The 18,279-nt window shown below is 43.9% G+C and overlaps 2 protein-coding genes across 2 annotated transcripts in view; both read right to left on the bottom strand.

The window, feature by feature from the left end:
* Positions 1-18,279, bottom strand: part of Ppfibp2 (PPFIA binding protein 2) — a 137,543-nt gene that overhangs the window by 116,290 nt on the left and 2,974 nt on the right. The gene's annotated exons all lie outside the window — the stretch shown is intronic.
* The window catches only part of Olfml1 (olfactomedin like 1), a 46,650-nt gene continuing 42,185 nt past the window's right edge, over positions 13,815-18,279 (bottom strand). The window contains exon 4 of the mRNA XM_042691370.1: positions 13,815-13,859. The gene's annotated coding sequence lies outside the window, so the exon portion shown is untranslated. The remainder of the gene's footprint in view (positions 13,860-18,279) is intronic.

The following is an 18,279-nucleotide window of genomic DNA, read 5'->3' on the forward strand; positions in this document are numbered from 1 at the left end:
GCCTGAGTAACTTCCACCTGTCTGTAAACACCCTGCCTCTGGAGGTTCACAGCAGGCCTCCTGCTTACAAGGAGTAAAGAGACTTTGTCTTCCTTATCTCATTTGTGCAGGATATATTACAATTATCAGTTGTGTTTTACAAAGATGTAGCTCCTTGGCCAGAGAGTGGCAGCAGGTGAAACTGGGCTCGGCTTGGGAAGACTCTTTCACCTCCTCTCACCCTTGAACTTGGCCTGTGTCCACCAGGCAGTGGCACCACTGGAAGAACCACCTGGAAGGCCCTTGTTCTTCTCAGCAAAAGTGTGAAAGGATGGAATGACGCTTTTCAGTGGATCTCACTTTATTTCTCTGGATTCCCCTTACCTCCTCTTTAAGTATCAGTCAACTATGTCTGGCAGCCTACCCCCTCTCTGCTGCCTACCTCAGAGGGTCCCTGCCTCCCCGCTTCCCACACTTCAACTCTGCTTTCCCCACCCCCTTATTCTCTGCCCAATGTGGGAACCTCTCTACCTCCATGCCCAAAGCATGTCAGTTGGTCAGCACACTGAGTCCTTAGCCCCAAACTACCTTTCTCCATCCACGGCCCAGCTCACACCTAGTCTACTCCTTGGCGTGTACTGTTTCTTTGGTCACACTGCCCTCACTCACCCTCTACCAGGATCATGTATCTCTTCTTCCCAGTCACCCAAGCATCCAGATCTCTAATCTCATGTTTGCTTCCTGACACACTCCCCTCGGTGAACTACCATGCATCTTTGATATGAAATGAAACCTCTCCATTCCCCTTTCCTCCACTCCACACTTCCCCCTGGTCCTGCCCCCATCCCTCTGGCCCTCCAGTCTATCATCCCTGGGATCCATCCTCTCAAGTATGCATCTTGAGCTTATTTTGCATCTTTCTATCTCCTTTTTCTCAAGCCACAAAAACATTAAAGCCTGACACCCCATGTCACCCTACACCCAGTTATTATGTACTGTTTCTCCTAGGCTTTGTAGCCTACTGCAGCCACTGAAGTGAGATTTCCACCTGTGTACATGCAGCCCACAAGGGAGAACAGGGATGTTGCCCTCTCTCCGCTTCAGCTGTGGGCTCCCATTCTTATTTAATGGAAAGGCAGCCTAAGCTGGAGTTAAAGGCACAAGCTGAAGCTAGACTGCCTGAGTGTGGGCTCTGATTAGGATAGTTATCATGTGTCCTAGAGCAAGAGATATAACCTCGAATCCTTCGTTTATTGATAAGGGGGGAGCAATATCTACCTGAAAGGTGGGTGTGTTCAATGTCTTAATAGAGCAAAGCACTTAGCCTAAGTCAATCGGAGTCAGCAGGATTGCTTTCGTTGGCATCACATCATAGAGGTATTGGCTCCATTGTCATTTGGGTCAAAGAACTCTCTGGGCTCCTCCTTGGGCTATGTACCCTGCATTCATCTGTAACCTGTCCCCTGTCCCCTCCCTCACCTTCAGGTCTCCAGGGCTCTCTCTGCAGAGTTGCTTTGGCCAGCCTGTGTGCAGGTATTAACAACCTGAGCACAGCATGGCCTCCTCTTACCAAAGTCTAATCTCATGAGTTGATATAAAAATTATACTTGTCCCCAAGTTGCCCCAGATTCATTATGGCATTAATAAAAGCTGTCATTTACAGTACCAGGACAGAAATAATTATATGCATTGGGCATATCTATCTATACTAGTGTAAGAAATACAACACAGAAATAAATTTATCAGAAAAGTAACTTTGAACAATGAAAGCTACCCTACACAGCTAGTCTTGGAAGCAACCACAGTTTTTACCTGATTCTTCTCTCCTTGCCTCTCGGAAATTTACTTTTACAAAAAGAAATTATTTTTTCCTCTATGTTGTTATAGGTACTCAAGTTGAGTACTATGCCCTATGATCTCCATTTTCATGAGGAATAGCTCAGGTCCACAAAAGAGGCATAGAGAACCCATACCCTAGAGTACTGAATATCAGGCTGCAAGTTTCCTGACCAATCCCTCCTAATCATGTTGTATGTAATGGATCATCCCAAATCACAATTAACTTTTAAGAGATAAAGCATAGGATCTCAAATATGAGGGAGTGAGACCAAAGATTTATTCCACAGTGTAATGGAAAAGGTCTGTGAAGACACTTCTGAGGTCCCCAAATATGTAGCTTGTTACTGAGAGGAATTTTTAGGATCAAAGTGTAAGGTAAATTAAATGTTTAAGTTTAACATGGAGCCGATAAACAGAACACCACTGGATGACCCATTGTAACAATGAGATGTACAAGACACTGTGTAGAAAATGAACTTTATAACTTCGGGGGATGGGAAGGAGAAGTTGGGGAGGTAGGGGGAAAACAAGGGAGGAAGTAACAACACTCAATAGAAAATGTACTCATAACCTTATGTAACTGTAACCCCCTCTGTACAGTATTTCTACAATAAAAAATATATACCAAAAAGAGAGAAAAAAAGCTGTCATTTATTAGGCATTCTCTCTCCCTTCCACTGAACTAAGCATTTATGCATATATGTGTGTATATCACATATCTTGTTAATCGTTAAGTATTATATCCAAATTTCGCAGACAACAGTGGAACCGGAAGTGATTAACCAATTTCTCCAAATCACATATCCAGAAAGCAGTAGCAACAAGATTTGGGTCCAGGCAGTCTGCTGCTACAGTTGCACAGCACTTCTTCACCAAGCCTCAACCTTCCCCACCATAGTCTGACTCCCTCATCCTCTAGTCATACATAGAAGAGCATTTTTCTTACGTCATGCCAGTCCCTTTAATCTAAAGGCTTTCTCCCAGTCTTTGTCCATAAAAACTTATTTTTCAATACCCATATTTCTAGATCCTGCACAAAAGCAGTCCTACTCTACCCAAATGAATCACTGCTGATATTCACACATGCACTCAAATCTTCATTTAATTTCTGTTTCATGTTGTCATAGAGACATCCAATGGGAGGACATTGGTAGTTAAGTGTCTTATTAGTGGAACCACAACATGTGAGCTTGACTCCATCTTTTTCTCCTGACAAAGGAAGAGACTATTGCCATCTAGCTCACCCTTCCTTCAGCTAAAGGATGATGCACTGATGACCCTGTGGGCCACTTTCTCTAAACACCTTTATTTAGCTATAAAGCTGATATCTTTGTATCCCTCTGATATGTGGTCTTAGTTTTCAACTATTGCCAACTTACATGGTATGAGCAATTACCATATTCCAAACCAAGTGAGGCCACTCAGTGAAGGACAATGCAACAGTTCCCATAGAAGTGTTATTCTGCATAGCATACTTGTGACCTTCTCTAAGGGTAAAAGCACTCTCACTAGCTAGTGGGCTCCATCCCAGGCAGGCCTGCTGCACCTTCCTTTCAAATGGTGTTGCCCTGTCTAAGAGTTCAGGCCCCGTCAGCAACCTATAATTGGCACTGTAATTCACTTTCCTACATACGGATGCCAAGAAGGTGGTCTGGAAGAAAATGTATTGTGTTGTAGCCACTGGACAATGCCTGCCAAAGTGAATTAGTTCTAGTGCCTGGCTTATAGATGAGCCTTGTCAGAAAGGTCAGTGTGAATCAGGCTTTAGGTAACCTGCATAGTGAACAGAAAACGGGGATATCATCTCACAAACTTCCCTCCCAGTACTCCTTACCTACATTCTTTCCCCTCTCCAATCTACCTCATGACAAACAAACTCTTACCCCACTGACTAACCCTAATAAATAATACCAGCAAGAGGAGACTGTTGAAATAGAGTGACAATCAAGCATATTCATTATACTCTTCCTTACAATTCTGTGTATACTGGAATTTTTTTTTCCAATAACAGAAACTTTAAACGAATAGCTAGGAATAGTGGATGTAACCCCAGTACATGGGAAGCAGAGGTAGGAGGATCAAGAGTTCAAGACCAGGCTGGGCTACATGGCAAAACCCTGTTTTAAAAGCAAACAAACAAACAAAAAATATGTTTAAAAGAAAAACCTGCTTCCCAAGGTTCTGAAATTTCCAAGCAAGGGGAAGGAAGTGGTGACAGTGAACAGGATTCCACCTTCTCTTTCTCAGCAGAACTGAGATTTGAACTAAATTCCTGATGACTCATATGGCGCTCTTTCTACAGTGCCATTCAGACTCTCTGAATAGGCTCTAACATCTGATCAAACTTTCCTCATAGCTCAAACATTTCTCCATGGCTCATCATCTCTCATCTAGGTTGCAAAAGCTGTCTCCTCTAGGTGTCCTATCTCCAGCCAACTCCCCTTCAGTCCATCCCTGCCAGTACAACAGAAGATGTTCCATAAAGCTCAGGTCATGCCTCCTCTGCTTCCAACCCCTGCATGGCTGGGTCTTCACTACTGGCAGGGGGATCAAAAGCTACATTATTCAGTGCATTCAAAGTCTGTTAATACAATTCACCTTCTAGTTACATTTTCACTAACCAGACTGAATAACCTTCTACCCTCTAAATATAGAAAAGCTATAGAGTATGACAGGGAGAGGTACATAAAAGCTTGCCTGTTTTCTCTGCTGCTCTTCCTGAGGATGCTTTTATCCATCTATTCTTTCAAAATCCTAACCATTCTAAGGCCTTATCCAAATGCATCACATCCAAGAGACCTTTCCAGCCACCAAGGACATCAGTCCCAGTAGAAGCTCCTAGTCTTTGCTGACAAGGCCCCTTTTAATCATCAGAATTGTTTGTGCTAATCTTAAGAATGAAATATTTTATAGTTTTTCTCAATGTGTCTCTCTGTTTAAATTGAACACTTGAGGGTAAGGAGTATATTCTACTTACCTTTCTATCCTCAGAGCTCAGCAAAGAACCTGAAGAATATGGGTAAGTCATTTATTAAATATTTGCATATCTTTGGAAAGAGAGAGGAGAGACATGTGGCTGTCTTGGCATTCTGAAATAAAGATTACTTCTCCATTTCTGAGGCCTTCTTTCAAAAAGTAAAGGCAAGTATACCATAAGGGGAACTTGTCCATACTTGGGCTTGGCGTGAGCATTAAATAATTGATGCAGACAGACCAACCAGAGCAGAGGATGGAACTTCCCTGACAGATGATAAAACCAGGCTTTTCTTCTCATTCCTTTATTTTAAAATGCTAAGCAACAAGCAAACACAGGTCTGAATTGGCAAGCTTTTGAGTATTCTGGGTCTCATGTTTAACTTTAGCTTACAAGATGCCACCTCCTACAAGGCTTTCTAGCTTCCCACAGGGGATCAGGCTCTAGAATCTGGCAGGCTTTAGTCAAACACTAATTGAATTAATTAAAATGTATGCTGTATTTCCAACCTTCATGTCAACATTTATTGAACAGTTTAATTTTGAGTCAACAAAATGGCTCTTCTTTTACATTAAAAAAAAAAAAAAAAAGAACTGGGTACATTGGCACATGCTTATAGTCACAGCTACTTAAAAGGCTACAGCCGGAGGAACGCTTGAGTCCAGTATTTCTGGACTAGCCTGGGCAATATAGTGAGATCATAGCTGGAAAAAAAAATCACACACACACACACACACACACACACACACACACACACACACAGAGGAACCAATACATTTTCTCAAAGACCAGCCTGTGTACATTGTCAGCAACTTGGCTCCTGCCTCTGTCAGAAGATAAGGAGGCTTCTCCTGAAGGCCTGGGCTAGAAAAGGGAATTAGCAGCTCTGTCTTAATGGAACACGCAGAGCCACATAGGAGACAGATGAAGACACTGTACAAAATACACATTGCAGGAAAACAGCTTGGCCCCCAGCCTTTTCTGGGTGAGCCATGAAACAAGGCCTATCAAGCTTCCTCTATCACTGGGTCTACCTCGTTCTTAGCTTTGTAGGACAGCAGTGAGTTCCTGTCTGTCCTTTACCAAGACACTGAACCTTGTTCACTAAGGCTCTATAATAGGTTGAATTGTGTCTCCCCAAAATTGTTTTAAATTGAAGTCCTTTAGTAAGTCCTCAGTACTTTAGAATGTGGCCATATTTGGAAACAGGATAATTTTTAAAGGTAGGACTCATCATTAGATTAGAAGGAAACCTAGGCCAATATAACTGGTGTTCTTATAATAATAGATTAGGACAGGCATGGATGGTCACAAAGGAAAGACATGTGAAGACACAGAAAGAAGATGCTTACAAGCCGAGAGGCCTCACAAGAAATCAACTCTGTCAGTGCTAGATCTTGGATTTTTGGCCTCCAAAATTATGAGAAAATGAATTTCTACCATTTGATCCCCCTGTTCTGTAGTACTTTGTTTTGGAAGCTTTGCAAATTCATACAGACCCTCATCTGATCATGGATACAGGAATAGGTATGGGGGTTGGGGGGGGTACTATCTTTTCTCCAGAGCTATTGATTTCTAATCTGACCCACCAGTGTTGCTCTTTCTCCCAGCACAAGGGAGACTGGTGCCTCTTTTTTTGTTTTTACAATAGTCAGGTAAAAGCAGGTGTTCTCATCTTTTTACCTGTATTCTTTGTAAGCCATTTCTCATTTGAATCATTCCTGGGGAGCAAGGTTAGACATCAGGATGTTAAGATAAGAAAAACCTAAGACCACACAAATGACCAGTGATCAAGCTTCATTCAACAGCCCAAGAGCTCAGAGCAATGTCTGCTTTTCTTTTTGTTGTTGTTGTTGGTGGTGGTGGTGGTGGTCATGGGGTTTCAATTCTGGGCCTGGGCGCTGTCCCTCAGCTCTTCAGCTCAAGGCTAGCACTCTACCACTTGAGCCACATTGCCACTTCTGGTTTTCTGGTGGTTAATTGGAGAGAAGAGTCTCACAGACTTTCCTGCCCACGTTGGCTTTGAACCTTGATCCTCAGATCTCAGCCTCCGGAGTAGCTAGGATTACAGGCGTGAGTCACCGGTGCCTGGCTTGTCTGCTTTTCTTTAAACCACTCACCACTCCAGATTATGGGGACAGGGGAGAGTGGGCAGGGCTTATTATCCCCTAACCTCAGCTTACCAGTCACAGACCCTTGTCACTCAGATCATCTCCCTGCTCCAGAGCTCTGAAGCCAGAGGGTGGTTTAGGGACTTTCCCAAGACAAGTGACCCAGAAATCCCCCAGTGTTACACATGCTGCCATAAACCAAAGACAAACCTTGAGGTAGCAGTACTGTGCAAGCTTATCCCCTCCCCGGGTGTTAAAGACATATTGCTCCTGAAAGCTTCTCAGGTATCAAGGGAGTATAAATGTCTAAAAATATTCTGGGAGTTTTTAATCCATTCTTCTTTACCTTTATTTCAATAGAGCCTTTATTCCCCAACAGAAGGTACCCTAAAATGTCCTCAGCCTCAAAGGAAGTAGTGAAAGGTATAGAGGCTAGCATGACTCAACAGGTCCTAAAAATACTACTTCTCACTCCAACCCAGTCCTGAACCTTCTCAGGCCCCTTTCTTACAAGTACATGGAGGATATTTCTCCCAAAGAGTAAGAGGAACCAGATACAGCAGAAGGAGTCCAGGCTGGGTCTGTTTGGGGTTGCAGTAACAAAAATTACATAAACTGAGTTCCTGTCTGTCCTTTACCAAGGACAATTGAACAGTTTGGGTAGGTAGCTTATAAACAAGTTTATTTCTCTTAGTTCAGGAGGTTGGGATATCTAAAATCAAGGCTCTGATAGGTATCTGATAAATGTCTCATGAGAACCCCTGTCTCATTATATGCCCTATGTAGCTCTGAGCTATGTCCTCACATGATAGAAGAGACTAGGTCGCTCCCTCAGGCCTGCTTTATTAGAGGACTAATCTCGTTCAAAAGGTTCCACTCTCAGGACCTAATCATCTCCCCAAATCCCTACTTCATAATACCAACACTTTGCAGGTTAAGATTTCAACAGATGAATTAATAGGGAAGTCAGAGGCCTACTTATTTTTTAACCTCAAGTAATATACATTATCCTCTCAGGTTATATATAACAGAAATACTATACTTGCTTCACACAGGGCTGGCCAGAGATAGAAGACTGAACAGATCAACCAGCTCAGTACTTACCCTAGAAATGTGCAACACCCTCTCTCCCTACCAGAGTCTTGTCCCTAGTTGTGCAACCACAGAAGATGGATTTGGCAAAGACTCCTCATCACAGCCTAAATATTAGAATTAGCAAAAACATTATCATGTTTGAGACGCAGCCAAATCTTTTGTGATCATCCCCAACACAGGCAAACCCTGGGGTTACAAGAGTTTAAACATAGCGCACATGTTCAAGTTTTCTGGGTATTCTTAGCAGTACTTCATGGAAAGACAGCAAGGGCATCAGACCTTCCAGAGCTGGAAGTCTCCTACAGCACACATGCTCACTCTTACAGGTCCCTGGAGCCTTCCTCAGCTTCTTCCCCAGAGTCTTACCAGCTAGCCCTTCTTAGTGAGCAGGCCAAGTTTATGATGGTCAGGGGAGGCAACAAAGTCACAACTGGGGAAATGCATCAGAGGCCTCCATCATTTAGGCTAAACCTGAAGTTGAGCTGTTTGGGTTTAGAGAGAAGAGCCAAGTCCTGACCACATTCATGGCTGGCTTTTTAGCCTCTGTCCTATTCACTGTTATCAAGAGTGCCCACACTAAATCCAGAGATGGCTTTGAGAAAAGTCAAGTTGTACCAGTGTCCCTATCATTGTTCTAGGATAGTGCAAGTCAAGCTGGACAACAGGCAATCAATTATTCCTGGAATTACTTAGGGAAAGTTCCCACAATGTGTGTTAGTGATGTAATGGCATGTGTTTCTCGAGTAGTTTATAGAATCCTTCTCATGAACGCCATTTCTCATTCGATTGTCACGATCTAAAATTTTCTGTTAAATACAAGTACATGTGACATTTGATAACTGAATTTCTGACACGAGAGGATCATTTAACAGGTCTATTATTTTATTTTATTTTTTGTTCCTTATTAGTTGGTAGGATGAGACTGGACTTTCTCCTCCTGAAGTGTACTGCTAGCATAAGATCTGAATCACAGCAGCCCAGACACTACTTCACCTTCCCACTCTGAATAGTGGACATCTCTACTTTTCTTTCCTTTTGTGTGCTCATCCCAGGGCTTAGACTCAGGGCCTAGGGACTATTCCTGAACTTTTGTGCCCAAGGCTAGCCCTCTAACTACTTGAGCCTCTGGTTCTACTTGTGGCTTTCTGATAGTTAGCTGAAGATAAGAGTCCTGTGGACTTTCCTGATTGGGCTGGATTCACACTGTGATCCTGAGATCACAGCTTCCTGGGTAGATAAGATTGCAGGTGTGACTACCAGCACCTGGTTCTCAGTGGTTTTTATTACCTCCCTAGCAGATGTTCTAAAACTCTCTCTGTGCTGAGAGAAAGGTTCCCATTAAGAATTCTGGGGGCTGGGAAGGTGGCTCAGTGGTAGAGCGCTTGCCTTGCATGCCTGAGGCCCTGGGTTCGATTCCTCAGCACCACATAGGCAAAAAAGAAAAAAACCCAGAAGTGGCGCTGTGACTCAAGTGGTAGAGCGCTAGCCTTGAGCTGAAGAGCTGAGGGACAGCGCCCAGGCCCAGAGTTCAGGCCCCAGGACCGGACCCAAAAAAAAAGAATTCTGGGAGCAGGCAGGTCTATTCTGAGGACAGAAGCAAGGTATTGCCTGCAGGGATGGATCTAGGTTCTGAGCTCCAGGAATATCAGACCGAACACAGGATGGGACCCACTACAAACCTGCTCAGCAATAAATGACTGTCTGGTTCTACAAGATACAGGATAACAAAGTTCCTCAAATTGAGAAGGCAGCTCCCACCAACACCCACCTGCTCACAGCCTGAACATGCCATCCGTGGAGACAATGCTGTCTTTTCATGTAGGTATCCTAGCACCCACTCTATACCCCAGCATGGTCAGGCTCTCAGCTAATGCTCACTGAGCTGTGTCAGCCCCTCCTCTCCACCCCCACAGTCCCACCTTGGCTACTGCCCAGCTTTCTCTGACTCTCATCCCTCATCACACCCTTCCAACCCAGTCTTGAGTAATACTCACACACATCCTTAAGGACTGACACCTTGAGCTCCCAAACAGTTGAAGATATAAAGTGAAAAAGTAGCTAAAGCTGAGACGCTTTTGGTATAAATGATAGAACCCCAAGGTTACTTTGTCCCATTCTAATATTGTTTCAGGAAGGAATTTAGCTAAGAAAGCAGAAATTACCCCCGATAACAGGCAGGGGTTGATAGTTTCTATGATTCCATGAAAAAGTGGAGCTAGATGTTCCAGTTGTGCTGGAATGGATGTCCACCTGCCTTCTAAAGTTAAAGTGGTCTAACACATGCTGGCTGCCTTCCTACTTCACTATGATGTTTTAAAAGTCTTCCATATAATGGTCACTGCATAATCTCAACTCTAAAGGCAAAATAAGAGTGTGGGGCACACTAGTTCAGGATCAGGTAGTCTGGACATTGGTGTAATTCAGCTACTTGTCACCTAGAAACCTTGGGAAAAGTATGTACCTTTTGGAGTCTGTTTCCTACTTAGCTAAAAGCCTGAAAGAATGATGAATGACTAAAACAAGACTGTTTCATGTTTAAGGCATGGTGAGTCCATTTCTAGTGCTCTATTTGACCTCACTGACCTCTCTGTTCCAAGCAACCTGCTGGCTACTTTCCATACAGAGTGCTCTGTTTTTGAGTGAGGGGTACCTTCCATGTTCCATCTAGGCAGGGGGCAGATCTTAGTTCATGTGCCCACCTTTATAATTCTCAGAACAGAAGATGGTCTGAAAATTATTTAGTGACTGAGCCTAGTATAAGTCTGGAATACTTAGGAATTATGTTCTTCCTAGGATCCAAAAATGTTAGGAATGTTCCCAGACCCTGTGAGCCAAAGTTCTGACTTTGGGGCTTCTAGGTTCCCTCCCCACCACCCAGATGCCCCTTAGCATCCAAATAGCTTAACCACAGCACTTTCCATCTCTCCATCCACTGTACCCCACCCAAAACCTCAGCCTATTTGAATAAAGCCCTAGTGCCCACAGCCTTTCCTTGCCTCTTATTGAAGCTCCTCTGTGGCCCAGACTGAGACAGTCAGACTGCTCTGTCTTGTCACCAGGTTCCCCCTGGATCACTTCCTTCTAAACCCTATTATCTACTGGATGGTGAAAGTCCAGTGTCGCTGGTCACAAAGTCCTCGTTCCCTTCTACACCTGCCATACCCTCTGGAATGCAGAAAACCCAGTGCCCCAGGCCACATCCTCTGGCTTTCCACGTATCAGAAAGCTATATTCACACAATCTTCCCAGTTGGTCCATGAGTCTAACACCTCCGTCAGGTGGTTGGGCCAAGAGAGGCATCTGCAAAGAATGAACACAGTAACCTATTCCTTGAGGTTTATTGCCTTGGAACAAACCCATAGCCCACAAAGGCCTAGCCACATAGCCTTTCTTCTGTCCTGATCCCTGTCATTAAGTGAGATGCTCAAGACTATGAGTTGGGACAGAAGCTTTAAGGCTATCCTCTCCTAGCCTCCCACCTTCATGCCACCCAACATTTGTTGCACGTTGTCTCTTCTCAGAAGGCACCAATTAGTCCCCACCACCAGCAGGATAAAATTCTGCTTCTTAGTTTAGCATCAAGTCTTCCCCATCCTTTAGTTATAACCTCTCTGATCATCTTTTAACAACAGGCAGAGTCTAAGTTTCTGCATTATCACTTGGTGCCAACCTGTTAACATACATAGGAAAACTTTATGCCCTTAACTCATGACATTTAATTGCCCAGAGATCCCTTGATATTCTCTTCCTCCCTCACATGAAAAGTAACTCTGGTACTCACTCCTTAGGATCTAGTCCCAATTGATCCACCAAGCCTACTCTGTGAAAATCCTGCAGGCCTTTTAGTTAGACCTATAACTTTTCAGCACACCCTGCCTCTCCTATGATTTCACCAACTCTTTTCTAGTTAACACTATTTGGAAAGTGTAAGACAGCTTCTTGGTTCTAGAGACAAACCTGAGTTATCTAGAATTTCTCAGATCATTTTGGACTAAAATCTGCCCTGTCTTAAATGACCTCTACTGTCAGTATCATAGTTCCTTACCTGTTCCCTCTAGAAAAAACACCAAATGTGGTAGCCCCCTCCTCCACCTGAAAATCGCAATGACATCCCTGTGTCTTCCTGTCTGTTCTCAGGTCCTTCCACATTCACAGGACAAGCACCCCAGTTCTGTAGCATTAGTGCTCCCTCTTTTTTTCTTGCTTCAAGGTATAACCAGAGAAAAGATCCCCTACCAAGTCCTAAACTCAGAATTCTCATTAATATAGCCATGGAAGCCAATTTATGTAAGTCTTCCCATTTGGAAAGTAGGATACACACAAATTGATTTTAGTGAGAAGAGTAGGACTCTGAACTTACCTTGACAAGTCTCAATGAGTTGGTTTGGACTCTAAGCTCTATGCTCTGCCCTTGTCCTGAACACTTGACCACCCTGTAGTCATATCTAGAGGCCTAGGAAATACTTTTCTCTCTTGAAATCTCATGGTGTGCCCTCTGAACAGCACAAATCCATTCTCTTGATAAAATGTTGTTTTCAGGCTTCCTGAGTCCAAAAATGGTGATAATATCATTTATTGGTTACTACGATATGCCAAGTACTGTAGTCAACATTGATTACATCATCTCATCTAATCTTCTTAACAACCAAAGAAGGCTTATTATTGCTAAGCCATTAAACAGATGAGAAATTTAAAGTCCAGAAAGGTTAAAAAGACTTGCTCAATGCAGCAACAGAGTGCCTGTATAGTTCCTGGATTTAAATGGAGGAATGCTTAATCCAAAGCCCCATTCTAGAGCTCTCTGGGTCCCCAAGGGACAGGGAGGCCAAGCTCCCATGATGGAAAGGCCTGCTGCCTTATTCCATGAAGGAATAAGTGGGGTGGGGTGGGTATGAGGAGGCAGTTTCCTTCTCTCCAGAAGTAGAATAATCCCTGCCTGGGGTATTGTGGAGCACCAGTCAGCCGCAGCACAGTGAAAACCTAGACAGACACGCAGGGCTGTTGTTGCTGTTACCAGGTGAGCAGTATTGCATTGAAGAACCAGATGTCTTGGCTGATCTCAGGAAGAGCTTATATAACAAAGCTTCATGACATCCAGTCAAGGTCAGGTGTCAGAGCCAAGGACTATTCCTTCACTCTGGTAATGAGTGAGAAGAACCTGCCATTCCCATCCTCAGTCACATTCCAGCTTTCCTCCTCCCTGTGCCAGCGTCAATCCACTCTCCTCTCCCTTCTCCCTTTGCTTGCCCCTGCTGCTCACAGGATTCACAGAGTGGAACACTGAGCCTGATGCCACATGTTCCCATTTGCTGAGCAGTCCCATCATTCAGGATGCAGCTAAACTTTAGCATTCACTTACCTCCTTTCACTCTCAAAAGCATCCATTTGGACAATATTTTAAAATAAAATGAATAAATTAAATATCCTGGAACCTTTAAAAGTCTATTTCCTGGGCTAGGCTGTGGCTCAATGGTAAATACTTGCCTAGCATGCACAGGATCCTCAGTGGATCCCCAGAAAGCCTTTGTCAATGCCATCTACCCTCTCTTCAGAAAAGCTTTCTATGGGGCCTACCGAGGCTTCTGTTGTCTTCATGAGGGCAGTCCAGCATTGAGCTGGCTATCCATCAAACGGCTTTATGTTTGGAGGAAGAAATTTTCCTGTGTACATGCAAGGAACAGAGGTAATCCACTCAGAGGTAAGCCACTTTGGGTCTTAGCATAAGGTAGGGCTCTACTCCCTTTCTTTTCCTTTAGTAGGAGTCAATACATCAGATCTCTCCTCTTGGCTCCTATACTGCTCTCTCTTTTCCTTTCTCTCTCTCTCTCTCTCTCTCTCTCTCTCTCTCTCTCTCTCTCTCTCCCTCCCTCCCTCCTCTCTGTCTCTCTCTGTCTCTGTCTCTCTCTCTCTCATTCCAATCTCTATGAGAAAACAACATGCCCACATATATACATACATACATACATACATACATACAACATCGGAAACAAGATAACAGAGAAACTGGCAAGAAATGGCACAGAGGTTTAGCAAGTTTTCTCTCAAAACTGAATTCCAATAGTCCTTGTGCCTTTTTGTTTGGCAACTACTACATGCCAGGAGACAATCTAAATGTTTCACATATAGTAACCTAGCTCTACCTTAGCAATTGAAATGACCCCTATGCTAGGGTATACGCTAGGGTAAAGGCAAGACAGTGTCCTAGAAGGCTAAAGGCTGAGGAACCCAGATGGGTACAGAAGGAAGGGGTGAGGAGGCAAAGGAAACCCCAGCCTCAGAGCCACTGAGACCCTGGACATCAATAGGGAATATAGAGGAACTGTGCTCATCTCCTCTAACAGATGTGGCACTTAGTCATCTGGATGGATACCTGACTCTCCTGTTTCTACAAGGCCTCTGGCTACAGGAAGCCCTCAAGGCTGGTGCCTTCCCCAGCTCCCTATAGCATCCCCAACCCCTTGCTCCTATCTCCACTCTATCACTATCCAAGCAATATCTCATGAACTGATGAATGGATTCCTCCAAGTCTCTCTGGAGAGAATAAAGGAGGGTTTGCTTCTTGGAATATACCTTTCCAGGATACTATCAAATTGATGGTTGCATTCCTTAGAAAAACCTGGTTACTAGACATAGGCACCAATGAGCACACCGTAAGACTTCTAATACTAGTTTAAAAAACAAAAACAAAAACAAAAACGTATGTCCTACCTCATCAGCCTCACATATAAGAAGGCCACTGGATAAAAAAGAGGCCTTCTGGGCCTTCAGGCCCCATCAGCCTTGGCCGCCAGTAGATACTTCCTCTGAGTCTCTGACTCATATGGATCCAGACCTGGTTGTTTTGCAAATGAATTCACCCCAATTTGGTTGCATTCCCATTTTTTGCTGCCTAATGGAATCTCCATCTGGACCTTCTGACAGCTCTCTGGACAAACTTACGGGGCTACAGATACTAGAGCCCTAGGCCACAAGGCCAGGAGGCCTGGGTCTGCCATTAAGAGAGGAGTAACCTTGGGCAGGTTGCTTTGGGCTTTACCATCTTTGTCAGTAAAAACATAAAGGACAAGCAAGAAATGACCCAAGACTCCCTTCTGATTCCCACATGAATCAACTACCCTCATTTTCCTTTCCCCTTCCAGCAAGCTCCTCCATGCTCTCAGGCTACTCACAATTGCCTCATTCTTCTCCAAGCAAACAAGCACAAAATGTCAATGTCCAGTTGGATGCCTTTCTCTTTCCCTCAAATCCAATCAGTCACCAAATCCTGCTGGATTTCTTGGCAAGCTCACCCATCTCTGTTCCCTCCTCTCTAGCCCTAGTACCACTGCCTTGATTTAGGTCCTAAACTTCCTCCATGGAAGGAGGCTTATTATGATTGGTTTTTTGTTGTTTTTTTTTGTCCGGTCGTGGGGCCTGAACTCTGGGCCTGGGCGCTGTCCTTCAGCTCTTCAGCTGAAGACTAGCGCTCTACCACTTGAGCCACAGCACTACTTTCGGCTTTTTTTCTTTTTGCTTATGTGGTGCTGAGGAATCGAACCCAGGGCCTCATACATGCAAGGCAAGCACTCTACCACTGAGCCACCTTCCCAGCCTGGAAGGAGGCTTATTATGACCTGTCCTCACAAGAATTCCCTCTCCAACCCTCTCACCTGCCCTTCATAGCCCAGAAGCTTCCTGAAAAGACACTAGCACCATGGCTTTCTCATATTTGGAAACCGTCAATGTCATCAGAATCAAGTTTATTTTTTTTTGTTTGTTTGTTTTTTGTCGGTCATGGGGCCTGAACTCTGGGTCTGGGCACTGTCCCTCAGCTCTTCAGCTCAAGGCTAGTGCTCTACCACTGGAGCCACAGCACCACTTCCTGCTTTTTCTGTTTATGTGGTGCTGAGGAATCGAACCCAGGGCTTCATGCTTGCAAGGCATGCACTCTACCGCTGAGCTACCTTCCCAGCCCCTCAAGTTTATTTTTTTATTTTTTTAATTTTTAATTTGACCAGGCCCCACTGTGTTGCCCAGACTAATCTCAAATTCATGGACTAAAGTGATGCCTCTGCCTTACCATCTTGATTGAAGAGAACTACAGATGAACACCACCACACTCAGAGTCTTCTACCATTTCTCCCCAGCCCAAGACTCCAGCTTCTCCTCTCCAAGTGTTCCTCCTTGGAGACTCTCATCATGCAGGCCACTTCTCCTTGGGCCTGTTCTTGCTCCTTGTCTTTCAACTTCTGCTCTTGATCCTTCCCTCTTCCACACAAAATAACTTGTCCCCTTCCCTCTTCACTGAGGCAAACAATGAAAAGCCAGCCAGGTTTACGTATGATATATGTATGATACACACATGTCATACATGTGTATACTATACACGTACACACTTGATGACATAGGTCAAGTGTGATGAATCCTGAAAGAATCTCAGAATGTAGATAGAGATGTCAATTAAAATGGCCAGGGGATGCTGCAGAAATTTGTATTTATTGCAATATGCATATCATATTAGAGGAAAAGAGTAAAAATGACATGAGGGTCAGGGGATTTCAAGAATTTAATCTGCATCCTGAAGGAGTAATAAGAGTTGCATAGCAGAAATAACAGGTATTTCCAAGAAGAGGCACCAAAGAAAAGAACTGTTTATTGATCTCTCAGTTTGGGAAACAGTGGAAATGCAGCTAAGTTAGGGCCAGCCTATACATAGCATTAACGGTCACAGAAGAATGTTATACTTTCTCTTATCATTGAGCAATTCTTTTCTTTCTTTTTTCTTTTTTTCTTTGTTTTTCTTTTTTTGTCTGTCGTGGGGCTTGAACTCTGGGCCTGGGTGATGTCCCTGAGCTCTTCAGCTCAAGGCAAGTGCTCTACCACTTGAGCCACAGCGCCACTTCTGGTTTTCTAGTGGTTTATTGGAGATAAGAGTCTCACAGCCTTTCCTGCTTGGGCTGGCTTTGAACCTTGATCCTCAGATCTCAGCCTCCTGAGTAGCTAGGATTACAGGCATGCATCACTGGTGCCTGGCTTCACTGAGCAATTTATCCCATCTGTGTCTACTGATGTGTTAACAGAGGCCACAACATTCTATACAACATAGAATGGGGAATTAAAGACATCATGCACAATGAATGCCCAGCTCTCAGTGTGCATAAATGTGTATATGTGACTAGGTCAGCAAATAAAAGCAAGAACTACCAAGGAGCACCAAGCCAATGACCTTAAAGCCAAGAGACATCATAAATTTGTTGAAGACAAGACTTGGAGTCAGTAGTCCCTAGGAACTCCTAAAGCTCAGTAGACTTCTCTAAGACAGTGTCTCCGAGAAGAGTGTTTACCAGATGTGTGAGGGGTAAGAATATAGACTTCCTAGGGAACTCTACAAGGTCCAACAAAACTAGCTTTAAAAGTCTTTAAGGGTGCTAGGGCACTGTGGCTCAAGCCTGTAATCCTTGTTATTAGAAGACAGAGATGGGATATCATAATTGTACATAGGGGTGCATTTTTTTGAGAGAGGGGGACCTGGGTAAATATTGGGATTATGGATTGCAGTAGGAAGCCAGCATGGATAGAAAAGTTAGAGAGAATCCATCCTAATCAATGTCTGGGCACAGTCCCAGCTAGTGGGGAAGTTCAATTGCTAGGGATAGTGGTATGCACCTGCCATGTCTAGGAATGAAGGGACACACCCAGGTCCATCAGGAAGAAAGCAAGACCCATCTAAAAAATAACTAAGGCAGCAGGTGCTAATGGCTCATATCTATAATCCTAACTACTCACAAAGCAGAGATCTGAAGACCGTGGCTTGAAGCCAGCCTAGGCAAAAAAGAAAAAAAAAAAAAAGCCCAAGAGACTCTACCCCCAGTTAACCAGTAAAAATACCTCGCTGAAAGTATAGCTTAAGTAGTAGAGTGGCCAGTAAGGCCCTGAGTTTAAACCTCATTACAGGCACACAAAAAAATAGGAAGGAAGGGGATGAAAAGGTGCTGGAGGCCTAGCTCAAGTGGTAGAGTGCCTATCTAGCAAGCTCAAGGCTTGAACTCAAGCTTAGTTCAATCCTCAGCATTACAGAAAGAAAACGAAACAAAGAAGTCTAAAAAAGTCTATATGAAACCTAGCACAGACCTGTAACTCAAATTACACTACAAGAGAAATGTAAGGTAGAATAGGAAGATCAGGGTCCAAGATTGGCGTTTAACAAAGACAAAACAAAACAAACAACAACAACAACAACAAAAACAAAAACCAAGACCCTATCTGAAAAATAAAGTATAAAGGGCTTGGGATGGGACTTAA

This window comes from Dipodomys spectabilis, unplaced genomic scaffold (genome assembly GCF_019054845.1).
Source record: "Dipodomys spectabilis isolate Male_0828 unplaced genomic scaffold, ASM1905484v1 ptg000145l, whole genome shotgun sequence".
Taxonomy (NCBI): Eukaryota; Metazoa; Chordata; class Mammalia; order Rodentia; family Heteromyidae; genus Dipodomys; species Dipodomys spectabilis.